This window comes from Lycium ferocissimum, chromosome 2 (genome assembly GCF_029784015.1).
Source record: "Lycium ferocissimum isolate CSIRO_LF1 chromosome 2, AGI_CSIRO_Lferr_CH_V1, whole genome shotgun sequence".
In the NCBI taxonomy this organism is placed as follows: domain Eukaryota; kingdom Viridiplantae; phylum Streptophyta; class Magnoliopsida; order Solanales; family Solanaceae; genus Lycium; species Lycium ferocissimum.
Genome location: NC_081343.1, coordinates 37,345,006 through 37,361,366, shown reverse-complemented (window position 1 = coordinate 37,361,366; position 16,361 = coordinate 37,345,006). Strand labels below are relative to the sequence as shown.

Below are 16,361 nucleotides of genomic sequence, written 5' to 3'. Positions count from 1 at the left end.
TTCTAATAAAGGTGGGTCAACAACTGCTTCATCAACCACGTGCTTGATAAAAACCTCCACAGTATCACCATCATTCAAACCCACAATCATATTTAAAATAACCTCATCACTATCAACATCTACCAAAATGCCACTATGAGGTGGCTTAATACTGAATGTGCAAGGAGTTGTGCATCCTAATTCTTTAATAAAGTCTCTCAACTCAAAAAAAGACAACTTATCAATATCGACATTGAATATATCAGTAACTTCCCCACCTTCATATATTGGCTCCCCATTATTTAAGTGTAACACACCTCCATGGTACCATCTTAAGATTACATACACAAAATCAGCCATGTACTACCTAAATACAAAACAAAAAAACAAAGAATAACAAGTAATTCAACTTAATGTCAAACGGAATCAAAAAAAATGATAAGCATATGCACAGTAATTGAAAACCCTAGACTACATCGTTTTTTGAAAAAAAAAAAAAATCAAACAATATGCACAATATGATAATAAATATGCTGATTACAGTTGGGGAACTATGAAAATTTGTTCTTTATAGTCCAGATTTCAAACAATATGCACAAAATCCTAGTATCATTTTTTGAAAGAAAAAAATGTAAGGAAACTAACCTTTACTAGATGAACAATGAGCAGCAACGAAAATATGTACGTGATAATATGTTGACAAAGATTAGGGTTGAAAATGGTGTTTATCGTGAAATTTGGGATAGGTGCTAGGTTTTTGTGAATATGAGAATTGGGGTTGATTTAACTTAGGGTTACGGGTCAAAAATGGGGGGAAATTAAAGATGTGGCACGTGGGCCAAGCGCGTGTGGACAAGCGCCATTTAATAATTGGGGGTTGGTATATTGGACTGCCACATCAACAAAAAAGGGCCATTTTAATACTGAAAAAATTTGTCCAGGGGTTTAATAGGACCAACGCAAAGGTTAGGTGTGTAGTTGGGATTTTGGTCAAACGTTGGGGGGTATTTTGAGTATTTTCTCTCTCGTATTGGATGAATTATTTTTTAATATAATATTTTTATTTGTACATTCGAAATAAAGTAATGCCTTGACTAAATAATAAAACACTTAAATCAAAACCTTATAAAATAAAACACTTAAACCTCAATATAACAAGATTCAAACTAGGGCTGGGCATAAATATCGAAAACCGAACCAAACGGAACCGAAACTTCAACACACCGAACTAGTTTGGTTCGGTGTTTGGTGTCCACCGTAAAAAAACTGAAACCGAAATAAGTCGAACCGAAGTTTGATAAAACCGAACCGAAAAAAAAAAAACCGAACGCGCACCGAAATTTAATACATTACCCAAAAAAAAATTAAAATAGTCCAGGCCCATTAAGTTTAAAGCAAAAAAAAAAAAAAAAAAAAAAAACCCAATTGTAATAAGTCCTCTTTTGCATTTGTATCCCTAATTTTCCACTTCAATTGAGAAAATCAAATATCCTTAACAAAGAAAGATAACTAGGATGTGTCTTTAGAATTAATGTATGTCCTTTATGTGTTTTCTTAATTATTCTTACGGTATGTATATAACACCTAGTAATCCTATATCATGATTATAGTTTTCTCTCGTTCTTCGTGTATCCCGTTTATTTGATTTTGATTTTAATTTATCGGCTTTATATTTTATTGCTTTTGAGAATATGAATTAGTGTCAATGGAATCGCTTCTAATATTATATCAAAAAAAACCGAATTGAAAAAACCGAAACCGAACCGAACTAACTTTAAAAACCGAAACCGAAAGAACCGAACCGAACTAGTTTGGTTCGGTGTTCGGTGTCCACCTTCAAAAAACCGAACCCGAAATAGCCAAACCGAAGTTTGATAAAACCGAATCGAAAAACCGAACGCCCACCCCTAATTCAAACAAACAAACTTACTTCGGGGCACTTTACAACCCCTAAAACGATGATCCAAATATTTAGGTATACTTGATATAATAAGCCCACATTATTGTCCGTAAAAAAAGATATCAAGTTCTATATAAAATATTGAGATTTCAGAATTTTGAAACATGACTAATCTTTAGTCAAAGTATGGAAAAAACGTGAATTTGAGAACATTAAAATTGTTTAAAAAAAAAAAAAAAAAAAAAAACCTCTATTGCGCACTAAAGTTAAAGTTACAGTTTAGTCCCATTGCGCACTAAATTAGTGCGCAAAAGGCACTTATGTAACTTTTTTTTTACTGGGTCATTTTGGTATCCGAACCCACTTTTTGAGTCATTTAAGTTGCGGACTCCCCTTACTTTACCATTCCTTTGTTGTTCGCGCTTCATCAGTTTCACTATCATAGTATAAATCTTGGTTTGTTTTAGTCTCCCTTTATTTTTTTTGGCAATTAAACGTATGATCATTCATTACCAAGTATCGAAGTTACAAAACAGGGGAGAGTCATCCAGACTCAAGCCCATCTCAATAAACATAAACCTCTAGTCCACTTTTCTAAACAACTACCCACGTCACCAAAAACCTTACAAAGAACAGATAAAATCAAAATATTTCCTATTACTGCTAAAACGATAACACAAGCCAGTTTTAGTGGCTAAAAGGATGTCATCTATGCTCCTGCTCTTGTGTTGAAATACTCTAGTGTTCCTTTCGATCCAAATGTTGTAGACAACAGTTGCAAGGCCAGCTTTCAATATCCTCTCTCTATAGCATGCTTACCTCTAGCCCGCTCATTGACCCATTTCCATTCTTCATTCCATGGCAAGATATTTCTTTGCCATTGAAGCCACTGCAAAATTCCCAACCAGATGGTGCGAGAGAAAGGGCAGTCGAAAAAAAGATGCAATGCAGTTTCAATAGCAGAATTGCAAAATACACATTGGTCATCCACACTCAGCCCCCATTTAACTAACCGATCCTTAGTTCTCAATTTTCCAAGCAAAGCGAGCCATAAAATAAATACATGTTTAGGCTCGGCGACATTGTGACAAGTGAGGTGCTTCCAGTCGACAATCGGGACATCACCTCTCAGATGCTTGTAGGCAGGAGCAATTTGAAATTTTCCTTTATGTACCATATTGTTCACTGCCATCAATTCAAGCCAGAATTTCCTCATATTCAATATTTTCCGCACCATCCAAGATGCTTGTTTAGGGATAAGTACATCAAGCTATAGTTCAAGTGCAATTAGTATGTCTTTAGAATCTCAAATTCAATTACATATTTATGGGATACTCTGTTATTAATTGATTTCAAACTCTTTCAAAAGTCATAAATATACAATCTTACTCATAAGATTTTCTTTTTATGTAAACTTTAGTGGATTTAATACACAAAATCTAGTGGTTTTTGGAATCTTAAATATTAGAAAAATAATTAAATGTTCATTTCTAAATAAAAGTAGGAAAAAAATTAAATTACAATTTGGTACGCCTCAATTTACATAATTTAAAAAATAATCATGTTATTTTATTAGGCGATATGTTGAGTTATATGAAATTCTAAAATTAAAGTAAAAGAGGAATTCTTGAAAATGGCAAATGTTATTCCCATCTAGCTAGCTCAATAGATATTAATCAGTGTAGAGTGCCTTCTCGTTCCTCGTCTGAAAAGGAAAATTTTCGGCAGAGTAAAACTTTCAAAACGCAGCATATTTTTTGTTATATTTGAAAGTAAAATCTTCCTCAAATAGTCATCCTTACACCAATTCGAGCTAACTTTTATTCACAAAGTAAGTATAAATTAACATAGGCATTCATCTCAATAACCAAATACAAAAGCTTAAAATAACATCATATAACAAGAAGAATAAAAATTATTATAATTGGTATCTCCCAATGTCGTGAACTCAAGTATCTCGTCCACCCTTACTTTACCATTCCTTTGTTGTTTGCGTTTCATCAGTTTCACTGTCATGGTATAAATCTTGATTTCTTTAAGTCTCCCTTTGTTTCTTAGGTGCTATAGTTCAAGTGCAATATAATTAGTATGTCATTGGATGGTGTATTTATGGAAACTCCGTTATTAATTGATTTCACACTCTTTCAACAGTCCTAAATAAACAATCCTACTCATAAGAAGTTTTTTTACGCAAACTTTAATGGATTTAATACACAAAATCTAGTGGTTTTTGAAATCATAAATATTAGAAAAATAATCAAATGTCCATTCCTAAATAAATATTATGAAAATAATTAAACTACAATTGGGCACACATCAATTTACATAATTTAAAAACTAATTACGTTATTTTATTAGGTGATATGTTGAGTTATATGAAATTCTAAAATTAAAGTTAAAGAGGAATTCTTGAAAATGGCAAATGCTATTCCCATTTAGCTGCTCAATAGATGAAGGATGTCTAACATAAAATTCTGAATGCTTTATTATGATTTATGAAGATCTATGTGTAATATTTTGTCAAGATTATTGTTATTTCTATGACCTATTGAAAACAAAACACAAAAATCGTGATTTTTCAAAGATTTATCAAATAAGACAAATTAAAAATTGAATCTTTTAACTTTTAGAGATTTTAGAATGAAAAATTTGGCCCTATACTTCCAAAAAAAGTTATAAAGACACCGTGAAGTGTAAAGTTACTAATGTTGAGTTAATCTAAATAAAAAATATATAAATGCCACCTTTTCGATTAATTGACGTATAAGCTTCAAGCTAGCCAAATAGAAATATTAGTACCAAAGTTCTTGAAAGTGATACAAAATCCTACAAAGAAATATTAATATATATATATATATATATATATACTAACTTCGATCTAAATCACAATTTTAGGCTCTTAGCTTTCTTATTGTCGCTCCCAATATTTTCTTTTTGTTTGCTATAATATAAAAGCAAAAGAATACAGTTAGTAGGCGTTTGGCCATGAAAACCAAATATTTTTCACGTTATTTGGTATTTTGGAGTTGGAGTTGAAGATGGAGTTGTGTTTGGTTATAGTTTTTGCAAATAATATTTAGTTGTTTGAACGTATTGAAAGTGAAAAAAGTGAAAACAAGTTTTTTGGTGTTTTTCAAATTCCAAATACAACTTCAAGTTGTATTTGAAATTTTCATGTCCAAATGTTGATTTCCAAATAAAGTAAAAACTTTTTCCGGAAAAAAGTGAAAAAATTTCATGGCCAAACTTTTAATGATTCTGAAGTCCTTAAATATTCAGCTACTACTGAGTTCAATAAGGAATGATTTAACAATAAAAGTTTTACTGGATTTGAAAACCCTAAATTTAGGAAAATAATTTAAATTACAGTTAAATAATAATTTAAGAATAATAGTAAATGACAATTTTGTCTATTGTAAAATCTTTTAATGAAGGGAAAAAGTTCAATTAACATTTCTAAGGTCTTTCGTGCTTTTAATATAGTATAGATTAATCATTTTTTCTTTGTTTCATCATATTAACTATTCTAGGATGTTCTTGCCAAAAGTAAAATTTAATATAACAATGAAATGCATATTCTTTTTTACCAAATTACTTTAGGCAGATCTTAGACGAAGACAATCGACGCTACGATGTCCTGGATACGCATGCTTGGGCCGCGCAGTAAAGTTCTTTCTTTGAGACAAGCTAGGGAGGTCGAAAAGCCGAGTGAAAGGAATAGGTGAGCGGGTAATAATCAAGATGGCGTCGAGAAATTAATTGTAAGTATCCTAATAACATGATATTAGGAAATGGAGACTTGTAAAGAGGGAATACGATAAAGGAAAGTAACGAGTAGCTTACGGAGACATTGGAAAGTGTAGTACGGCTATACGGATCGAGAGGTTAAGGGGTAGGCCATAGAGTAGTTGCTAGCAGTAGAAAGTTTCCTATGGTAGAAAGTAAGAAAAGCAGGAAAAAGGGGTATGACAAGGTAGACTCCTAGCAAATGCGAGTACGGGAGTAAGATGTGGAATGGTACGAACCGGGGAAAAGGAACGATCGTGACTAAGATTAAAAATGCAGTCGTGCGAGGGCGGTCCCGTTACCTATGAATATTTATACCCGGAGGCGAGACCCGCAAGTGCTTAACGAGAAAAGTTTAGGGTCGGTAACAACAATACGGTGATAATACTTTGGGTGCATTAAGGAAAGATGTTAGGATGAGTTGAGATAAATTACCGAGGTGGAACTAGTACTGAGAGCGAACAGGACATGCCTATGGTTGAACCAAAAATGTATTCCGACGCTGGTGGTAGGAGTAGAGAGGTAAAGATAAAGTGAAACGTAAGGATTAGTGAAACTACGTTGAGACGGTTCTTAGAATAATTCGAACCCCTGCGTACATTCGGGTAAGGATTGCAACATCACGTGTGACAGGAAAGTTGAGAGCAGGATCTGAGCAGAGGGACGATAGAAAAGTTCAGATTAAAGATAAGGTAATGACACGAGACAATGTGCTGAAAATGTAACAAGATGAGTAAAGAAAGATGGTAAGACAATTTAAGCAAGTGATCAGAACTAGTTGGCCACTAAAAGGAGGGAGAAGTTATACGCCAACTTCCTTCAGAATTATATCAGCCGATAATGGTTAAAGCAGGGAACGGCTATTAGTAGCTCAGAAACGACAGAAATCATATGACGATAATCGGTATCGACATAGAATTACGCATCGGCGAATGGGTATGCTTGAAGATATCGTCCGCGAAGAACGTGTCGGATTCGATAGAAGAAGAGCTTAACTCGAGATGCGCCGAACCTTATTGCACCAATTGTAAGGCAAGAAGGTTGCGTGCTAAAGATGTAGCTTCCGTTAAGGCACCGTGGCGGAATACTAACAGAAAGAAAATGACTTGTGAACCTGAGGAGGAAATGAAAGAGAAATGTGATTGGTAAATGAGATTGCATATTATGGTAGTGAAGGAAACCCCCCCCCCCCCTCGAGATCCTTAAGACCCTATACGACTAGTTGAACATTCGAGGACGAATGTTCTAAAGGGGGGAAGGATGTTATATCCCGCATTTTGTACGTCGGAATATTTTTAAGTTGGTTGCGATGAGTCATGGACAAGGCTATTTTCCGACTTAGCTGTAAGGCATAAGTCGCTTATGATTTTATTGGTATGGAATATTAAGGAAAATTTGGGGTAAAAGTGAAATTATGAAAACTAATATTTAATGAAATATGGGACCAAAAATGAATTACGGGAAGTTAGACATTTCATGAAAAATTTGGGGCCAAAAGAGAAGTTTGGAAGTTTTAATTCATGAAATAAAATGACCATGTGGCCATGCACATGACTTGTGGGCCATGGCCACATGGATGTTTAATAAGAGCATAGAAGATGACTAATTAGTCATCTTTTCCATCTCCCACCTAGAAAGTTCAAGAAAAAAAAAAAATGGGAGAGAAAGCTTTAAATTTATTCGGCCAAGGAGGAAAAAAATGAAGGCCAAAATCTTGATCAAAAAAATTGTTTCTCCTAGCAATTCTATCAATTGGAAGGTCCTTGTCAACGTGGAGTAGTTGTTGGAACAAGAAAGTCGCTCGTTGTCGCAAATCACCAACTATAGCCGAGTGAAGAAGTGAATGAAGAAGGTAAGATTTAATCTTGTTTTTATGTGTTATGAATGGTTGGTGTATGTCGTAGTATGTGGAAATGGATAAAAATCATGAAGGGTTGTGTGTTGCAAGTTGTGGCCGTGAGCCTATGTTGTTGGAGTAAGCATGATGAACAAATTCTATTTAGTGTAATTTGATTGTTGTGTGTTTGTGGAGTGTGGAAATGAATGAAATTCATGTGATTATGGTGTGATATGTTGTGGCCGAATACACATGTAGTGTGGTGTAAAAGTGTAGAACTAATTTTATGTAGTGTTTTGGTTGTGGTTTGTTGTGGATTATGTGATGAAAAATGAAGTTTTAATGATCCAAGTTGAAGTCATAATCGTGTGGGCTGAATTGGATGGTAATGTGATATTAATATGGTTTCTTGAATTTATGAAAATGAAGTTGTTAACGAATGGATTGTTGACATAGTTTATGAATTTTGGAAGAAAGAATTGTGTTGGTGATGTCTTGTTGAATTGGAATGATTTCGGGTAAGGTTGTGCATTGGATTGGCTTGTTTGATCATTGAGCGGATTATTTAAAATGTTCTCGAATCTTAGTTGAATGATCTTGGATTGGTACTTGAACTTGTGAACATTGATGTTAATTTGAAAGTATGTAGTTGAATTGAATGTAATGGAATGTCGTCGAATTATATGAAGGGAGTTAATAATGTTAGAATGCGTCGGGATTGATTGTTGATATTGTTATTATGTTTGTTGGTATTGTTGATAATGATTTGGCCGAAAGTTAAATTCTCGGGATGTCAATTTATGGGAGATGGCCAAAATTTTGTAGATAAAGTATTAATTTGGAATTGGATTCTTAAGTGTTATGGCTAATGGTTGATGCCTAATGACATTATTGTAGATCGTGAGAAGTCGAGACGTAAGTTCGGATTAGCTTAGGAAGCGGCTAAGGTATGTAAGGCTTACCTTTTCCTTCTTTGGCATGTCTTAGACGTACGTAAGGTAAGATATGACATGATTTATGCTTCGGGGTAACTCCACTCTTACGTTCCGAGTATGTATATGATTCTTATTTGCTTCATGATGTGATATTTCTCATATGGTCCTTAAGCCCTATGTATACTTGGATTTCAAACATTGCATAAAGAATTTCGTTTTTTAAAGATCCTATGTCTAAAAACGTCCGTAACTTTCGCAAACAAAACCGAATTGCTTTGAAACGCTCACAAATGATTCCATAATGTGTAATGACTTTAACTTTCATGTGCGGGCCGAGTTGGTTTGACGTATATCTGTGGGGCCCGAGATTTGCTTTGGTATAGCCCTAACGACTTGTTTTTTTGAAAGAACTTACCATGATTCCGGTTTGACTCTCGAGCGTCGACTGCTTACTTCATTGAGTCTATGATGTTGATTTATATGCATATGGTTTCTCACTACTCTGCTCGTGCATGCCTCATTGCATCTTTCACCGAGTCCCGGGCCGGGTACGTATTCGTGCACTTCCCTGCATTGTTTGAGTCCCTCACTGAGGGGGGGTACGCTATATATATATATATATGACGATGATGATATGATGATGTGATGAGATGGAGATGGCGGCGAGGATGGCATACCGAGTCCCTTGCTAGCGGGGGCGGGACACGTTTATTCACCGAGGCCCTCACTAGAGGGCCGGGTACGTATGTATATATGTATATCCGTATGCATACATGATTATGATATGATTTTACTCATGAGTCCCTACACTCGTAGGGCCGGGTACGTATATATGTACGATGATATGATGATATGATTATGATAAGATTTTACTTACGGTATATGCATACGCATGACAAATGTTTTCAAAAGGCAAGTCTTATGATTTTCGTACTCTTTACTTCGGTGTGATCCCGCTTACTACATTTCATGCTTTACATACTCGGCACATATTTCGTGCGACCCCCTTTCTTCGGTACCGCGTTTCATGCCGCGCGGTACACCCGAGTGAGCCGAAGATATTAGCGAGAAAGATGTTCCGGCGGGATTGGCGAGCTCCGGTTGTTCGGTCTTTGCCGAGTCAAAGTATTATGTTATGGTATCATGTTCTGTGTTAGAGACTTTGCAGACAGTGTCGTGGGTATAAGATGTCGGTTATGTAAGCGGCTATGTAAGCCAATGTGTTATTATGCATTGTATTATAAGTTCTATATGTTTCTATATCTTACAGACTTTCCTTGATTCGAGAAAGATAAAATGCATATTATTCTTCCAAAAACTTTCGTTATGTATACGTGTCAGGATTTGAGAGCCAGCGTGATTGTGAGTATTGTGTGAGTCAGCGGGTTCGCTCGGCCCTAAATAAGGGTCGCGCCCATCACGCCTAACGTAAATTAGGGTGTGACAAATTATTATTATTATTACTTTACTTCCTCCTACATTATAATAAAATATAATACTAGAGTGGAACACGTGGCAGCTATGCATGCTGTATAATTCGTCCCTCCCTTCCGTACAACCTATACTACTTATCCCTAAATGAATCAAAAATTACCAAAATACCCCTGTTCGTACACCCCAACTCCCACTTCTACTCATCCCTAAATGAACAGGGGTATTTTGATAATTTTTGGTTCATTTAGGGAGAAGTAGTATAGGTTGTACGGAAGGGAGGGACGAACTATACAGCATGCATAGCTGCCACGTGTTCCTCTTGCTGGACACGTATACTAACTCTTTAACCGTCTCCATTCACTTCTTTCATGCCCACTACCTTTGCTTTTTCCATTCCCTCTTCTTCTTTTTTTCTAACTGATCCTCCCTCAAGATTGAAATATAAGTCGCAAAGAAGAAAGAATTTGCAGCTAAGGTTAATTTCTCTTATTTCTTTTTTGATTTTGTTCTTTCATTTGCCATGAATGAACTCACTTACCCAAGTTGCTTACTCTGTTATATCGCTCTGCTTCTATTGTTTTTTCTGCATTTATCCCATTTGTTCTGATTATACTTTATATTGTTGCTTTTAATGTTCTGCTCATTTTGGTGAGTTCTCTTTGAATATTTCCCCTCTTTCTTGGTTTTGTTAAAACAATTACACCCATATGCATCTATAACGACCTTTGACTTTGAGTTCTGAATTTGCTCTGCTGTGAGCTTTATTCTGCTCAACTATGGTTTATATTTCTTTTACTGCACCTGATTAGTCACTGATGCACTTAGGGTGTTTGATAATAGGACCAAATCCTTAAAACTCAAAAAGTTACTTACTAGTGTATTTCATGTTCTTCTACTTTTGAGAAATTAAAATTCCTTCTACTACGAATGATGATTGATGAAGTCTCTACATAACAGATATTCTCTGGTTTTTTATTGTTATAACATTTTCAGTTTTGATAATTTCACAAGCAAATTGCTAGAGGTACCGACAAAGATGGATCACCTCTGATTCTGTAAATGCATTTGGACTGTGTATTTAATGAGACATTTTCCTGAGTCATTTTCATTATAGTATTTGATTTGAGTAATGTGAGCACAATATTCAAGAAGACGATGTTCAGATGGTTAACAACTAAGGTTGACTTAATTTGCTTCAGGTTCTCGGTCAGGAGTTTGTTTTGTGACTGATGCAAGGAAATTGTATTAATGTTGAATGTGTCTTTGTACTTCTAGGAACCTGAAGAAGAAGCACATGGACCCCCGGATTTATCAATATTTCCAATTTTACAAGACAAGTACAACATTTATCAATCATGCAAAGGTTAGAGTATAATACTGATTTAGAAAAGCTTTCTATCTTAATTGGCAATCTTTTGTATCAAAGAAAGTTCTCCAAAAACCTTCTAAACCAACCAAATATTGAAAATCCATGTAAAAGTGGAATCTTCTAAATCATTAACGATAGATTTGGTGTACAGTGAGACAATGGTTTGCGATGCATTTTCTTAAATCAATATCCTGACCTGTAAAACCTGACGTCTTATAACTAGAGTAGTGATAAAGAGAAAGAAGGTAGTGTAGATTTTAAATTAGAAGTAGCAGTATGTGGTTAAGTAATGTTCTAAAATGTCAAAAAGGAGAGTGATTAGATAAAAAAGATGCCACATTTTAACAACTAGAAGAATATGACTAGGCTTAATTTATACAGTTTGAGTCCTTAGAGGGAAAATCTGTGACAAGTAGAGTTGTTCGAAAGATATCATATCTAGGCTTCGATAACGAGAAACTATTAGTTTATATTCCTTAAAAGCTTAGAGAAGGAAAACCTTTCTATAGATGCATGAGGGTCAAGTTTTTAAAAAAGGTAGAGAATATTAGGCTGATCATCATGTTTTATTTTTAATTAATGAATAAGGTTTTTAGGCAATGTAGCAAATTGCGTTTCTCGGTCAAGAAGTTAGACACCGAGCTTTAATTTGCTAATTGATTTGGTGATGATGGATACAGTTGTGCTTTGTGCTCTTATACAAAATGTCGTCTGTCATGATTGTTTTTTTACCAAACCAATCGTGACCCTTTTTTATTTCATTGCTCTTACTTTTAACTATATGTGTGCTCTGGCTTACTCAACTAACTGATGTACACATTACCATGAATCGAGTCTTGCACATACCAAATACGCAGTGTCAAATATTTTGTGACTGAGCAGTAGCAAGAAGGCCTTGCCACACTACTCATAAGTTAGGATATGTTTTAACTAGACCACTTATGATTTTAGCATTACAATGTTATTGGCAATTTGGGTGTTTGAGTTACCTTACACCCGAACATAAGTGTTTAGGGTGGTTGCAGCTGACAGAAATTTTTCAGTGAAACAGTGTTATATCCCGTATTTTGTATAATGGGATATTCCGAGTAAATTGCGGAAAGTTAAGGACAAGGCTATATATTTTTCCACTTTGTTAGAATGCATAAGTGGCATATTCATCTTTTATTGGTGCGGAGTACATGGGTAAATTTGGAATAAGGAAAATTAGGGACTAAAAGTTGGAAAAATTATTTCATGAAATAGCCATGTGGCCGTGGGGCCCACACATGGCTAGCCAATTGTTTCAAGCCATCAAGGGGGCCATGTGTTCATCTTACATTTGTAGGGGGCCTATATATATATATATATGAATAAGTCATGAAAGGCAAGACATATTTTTCATTCATCATCCTAGAAAATTCAAGAAAGATGGAGAAAAAGAGAGAGAGAGAGTTCGGCCAAGGTTGGCCGAACATGGTCATGGAAAATTTGATCAAGAAACTTTTCTCCTAGCTTTCCTACTAATTGGAAGGCCCTCGTTAACGTGGAGTAGTTGGTGGAACGAGAAAACCGTTCGTTGTTGCAGTTCACCAACTCTAGCCGAGGGGGGAAGTAAGTGGAAGGTAAGATTTAATTCTCCTTACATGTCCTATAGGTGGTTGTGCATGGTTTGTGTATGTTGTGGAGTGTGGAAACGAATGAAAATTCATGAAATGTGGTGTTGTGGTAGCGTGTATGTTGTCTTGGCCCGTGTGCATGTTATGTGTTGTGTAGGAATGATGAGTTAAATTTACTTGGTGTTGTGGTTGTTGTTGTTGTTATGGAATATGTGATGAAAATGAAGGTTTGATGACTCAAATTGAAGTTGTAATTGGTTGTGGGCTGATTTAGAACCTAAAGTGATTCTAATATAGTTTCTTGAATTTATGGAAGTAATGTTGTAAATATGTGGATTATTGGTGTCATTGATGAATTTAGAAGAAAGAAATGTATTGTTGTTGCCCCTATGGAAATTGGTGGTTTCGGGTTCCATGGCATAGTGTTTGGATTGTCTTGAGTATTTTGTCGATTGTTTGAAGCGTTCTTGAAACTTGTTTGAGTGGTCTCGGATTAGTACTTAAATATGCGAGCATTGAGCTTAGCTTGAAAGTATGTAGTTTATTTGAATATAAATGAAATGTTGCCGAATTGTGTAGAAAGGAATTATTAACGTTAGAATGCGTTTTGAATCACTTATGGATGTCGTTAGTATGGTTGTTGGTATGGTTGTTATTGATTTGGCCGAGTTGAATTCTCGGGGTTGTTGAAGTTATAATGGAAATGCTGCCCAAATTTCTGTAGACAAAGTGTTAGTTCGGAATTGGATTCTTAGGCGTTTATGACTAATGGTTGATGCCTAATGACGTTGTTGTAGATTGTTGGAAGCCGAGACTTAAGTTTGACTAGCGTAGGAAGCGGACGAGGTATGTAAAGCTTAACCTTTCTTTCTTTTGGCATGTCTTAGTTGTAATTAGGCTATGATGCGGGCCTCGAGGTAACTCTACTCTTATGATCCGAGTATGTTTACGATCCTTATATGCTTTTTGATATCCGCACTCTTAATGTATTTGAACTATGGCTCGTGTGTCCTTGGTATGATTAGATTTCAGATATTGCATAAAGAGATTTTGTTCGTAAAAGGTTCTGTAACTACGAAAGGTCGTAACTTTTATAAATGGTCTCGGATTGCTATGAAATGTTCGTAGAAGTTTCTATAACGAGTAACGACTTTAACTTTCATAGACGGGTTCGGATCGGGTTGATATTTGCCCGTGGGCCCCGAGATTTTTCTACGTTTGGTTTTAATGACTTTTTGAACAAACTTAGCATGACTATTGTCTTGGTTTGCAAATGATAATTCGTTTTGATTAATTTATTGAGTCTTTATAAATGTTTAAAATTGCATATGGGTTATAAATGTTTTTAATTGCATATACTTTCCCACGATTCTGCTCGTGCGCATTATTATTAATTCCTTCGCCGAGTCCGGGCCACAGGTTATGTATCGTGCGCATTATGTTATACTCAAAGTATGATGAGTTTTTCGAAGTATGATGAGTTCGAAATACGATATGATACGAAGTATGATGAATCCGAAGTATGATGTGTTTCCCGAATTATGGTGTGATACGGAGGATGATGTGTTCGGAGATATGCAAAACTTCCGAAGTATGATGAGTTATGGCGCCCAAGATAGGAGGGGCGACCATGTTCCGTCCGCCGGGTCCCATTATGGACCGCATATGATATATGTTTTTGACATGCATGATTTATGTTCAAAAGTAAGCATTCTGGCGTTCTGGTTATTATACTTATTTTTTGTACTTCGCATATGATTTCCGATAATTGATATGCATACGATGATTTTATTTACCGAGTCCCTCACTAGAGGGCCGGGACACGCTATATGTACACATGATGGTTTGATGATATTGACATGCATGACATATGTTTTCAAAGGCAAGTCTTATGATTTTCTGGTCGTTATACTCGTCTCTGTAATTCCTACTTTGATTATGATCCTGTTTACTGCACTTCATGCTTTGCATACTCAGTACATATTCCGTCGACCCCTTTCTTCGGGAGGCGCGTTTCATGCCGCGGTACACCCGAACGAGTAGAAGATGTTAGAAGAAGGTGTTCAGCGGGATTGGCAAGCTCCATTTCTTCCGAGTCTTTTGCCGAGTCGGAGCATATGTATTATGTTGTCTTGGATCATGTTAGAGACTTTGCGGACGAGTCATGTATGTAGTATGTCATTTTTTGAAAGCGGCTCCATAAGCGGATGTACTAGTTTGCATTATATTACGTATTTCATGCGATTACGGGCTTTACTTGATTTGAAAAAGATGAAAAGCATGTTTGATTACCGAAAAACTTTCATTATGTATTTATGTTATGATTTAAGGGCCCAGTATAATTTTGAGTGTTACGAGCGTCAGCGTGTTCGCTCGGCCCTACGTAAGGGTCGGGTGCCCATCACACCCTATCGGATTAAGGGTGTGACAAACAGGTCTTAGCTTCAGTGAAATAGGAAGGACAATTGCACAATTGTATGCTCAGCGGAAGGAAAGTCATCGCAAGTTGATTTCACCAACGTGAAGCCGCAGGCTCTAGCCTCCAGTTAGCTAGAGCTATAGATTATTTGTTTAGCTGGTTTTTCATTTTGGACTTAATTCAAGAACTAGCTCAGTAAATTGAAAGTGTATATTTTCTTTCTGCCACTACTAGAGTAGTCTTTACAATTCTTTTAAGTGAACACTTCATTTGGTTAATTGCAAGGAAAGACAAATGAATAGAACCTTGTATTCTCTATGACTTCTGTACTTACCAAAATCCTTTACATTTTGTAGTTTGAGTTTGCTGGTTATTTTGTAATTAAAATTGACATAGTTAAGTTTTAGTTAATTTTTTATTTGTTCTTTCTTATGTAAATTGAAAATTACCTGATGTTGAGCTATAATGTAATATTGCTCAAAATCAATATTTGTTGTAAACACATAAGTTTAAAGTTTACTAGATTGTTATATCAGTTCAATAACATGCCCTAAATGGCCGAAAAAGATGATCATGCTATGCTTCATGGCTTGTTCTTCAGTTTGACCATACCACATGTTAACCAATTGCATAGATTTACTTTCATTAATATCATTGTTCTGAGGCAGACAAACAACGAAAATATCGACTCATAAATTGGGCTCGTGCATTGCACTGGCATACCAGTCTAGTATATGCAATATACAGCACTGAATCCGTCATAAGAAAGAAATTGTATTTCTTTGAGAATAGGTCAATCTTGTTTTATGCAATAAGATATGCCTATTTGTTAATCTCCAAAACTATGTAACTAAGTAAATACATCACTATATTAAATATTAAATAAATAGAAACAAAATGTATTCTTGGTAAAAGCATTCTAGAAATATTCACTATGAAACAAAGAAAAGAAATTGAATTCGAGTATTGGAGAACTACTTATGGGTTTTGGGTGGGGTCGAGTGGGGTCCTTTTTAAAATTAACTTGTAATGGCTTAAAAAAATCCAAGAGACCAAATCCTTGAAGGCATTTTGACTCGGTTTGGCCAAGCTTATTTTTTTCCG

At 35.4% G+C, this 16,361-nt stretch overlaps 1 long non-coding RNA gene across 3 annotated transcripts; it reads left to right on the top strand.

Annotated features, from left to right (window-relative positions):
* Nucleotides 1-10,110: 10,110 nt before the first annotated feature.
* LOC132036153 (uncharacterized) lies at nt 10,111-15,774 on the top strand. Of its 3 annotated transcripts, none has more exons than XR_009409530.1 (3): nt 10,111-10,346; nt 11,147-11,234; nt 15,274-15,774. It is a non-coding gene; the product is annotated as an uncharacterized LOC132036153 (long non-coding RNA). The 3 variants fall into 3 exon arrangements; XR_009409531.1 differs by having other exon boundaries at nt 10,986-11,234; XR_009409529.1 differs by lacking the exon at nt 10,111-10,346 and having other exon boundaries at nt 10,353-11,234.
* The last annotated feature ends 587 nt before the right edge of the window (nt 15,775-16,361 follow it).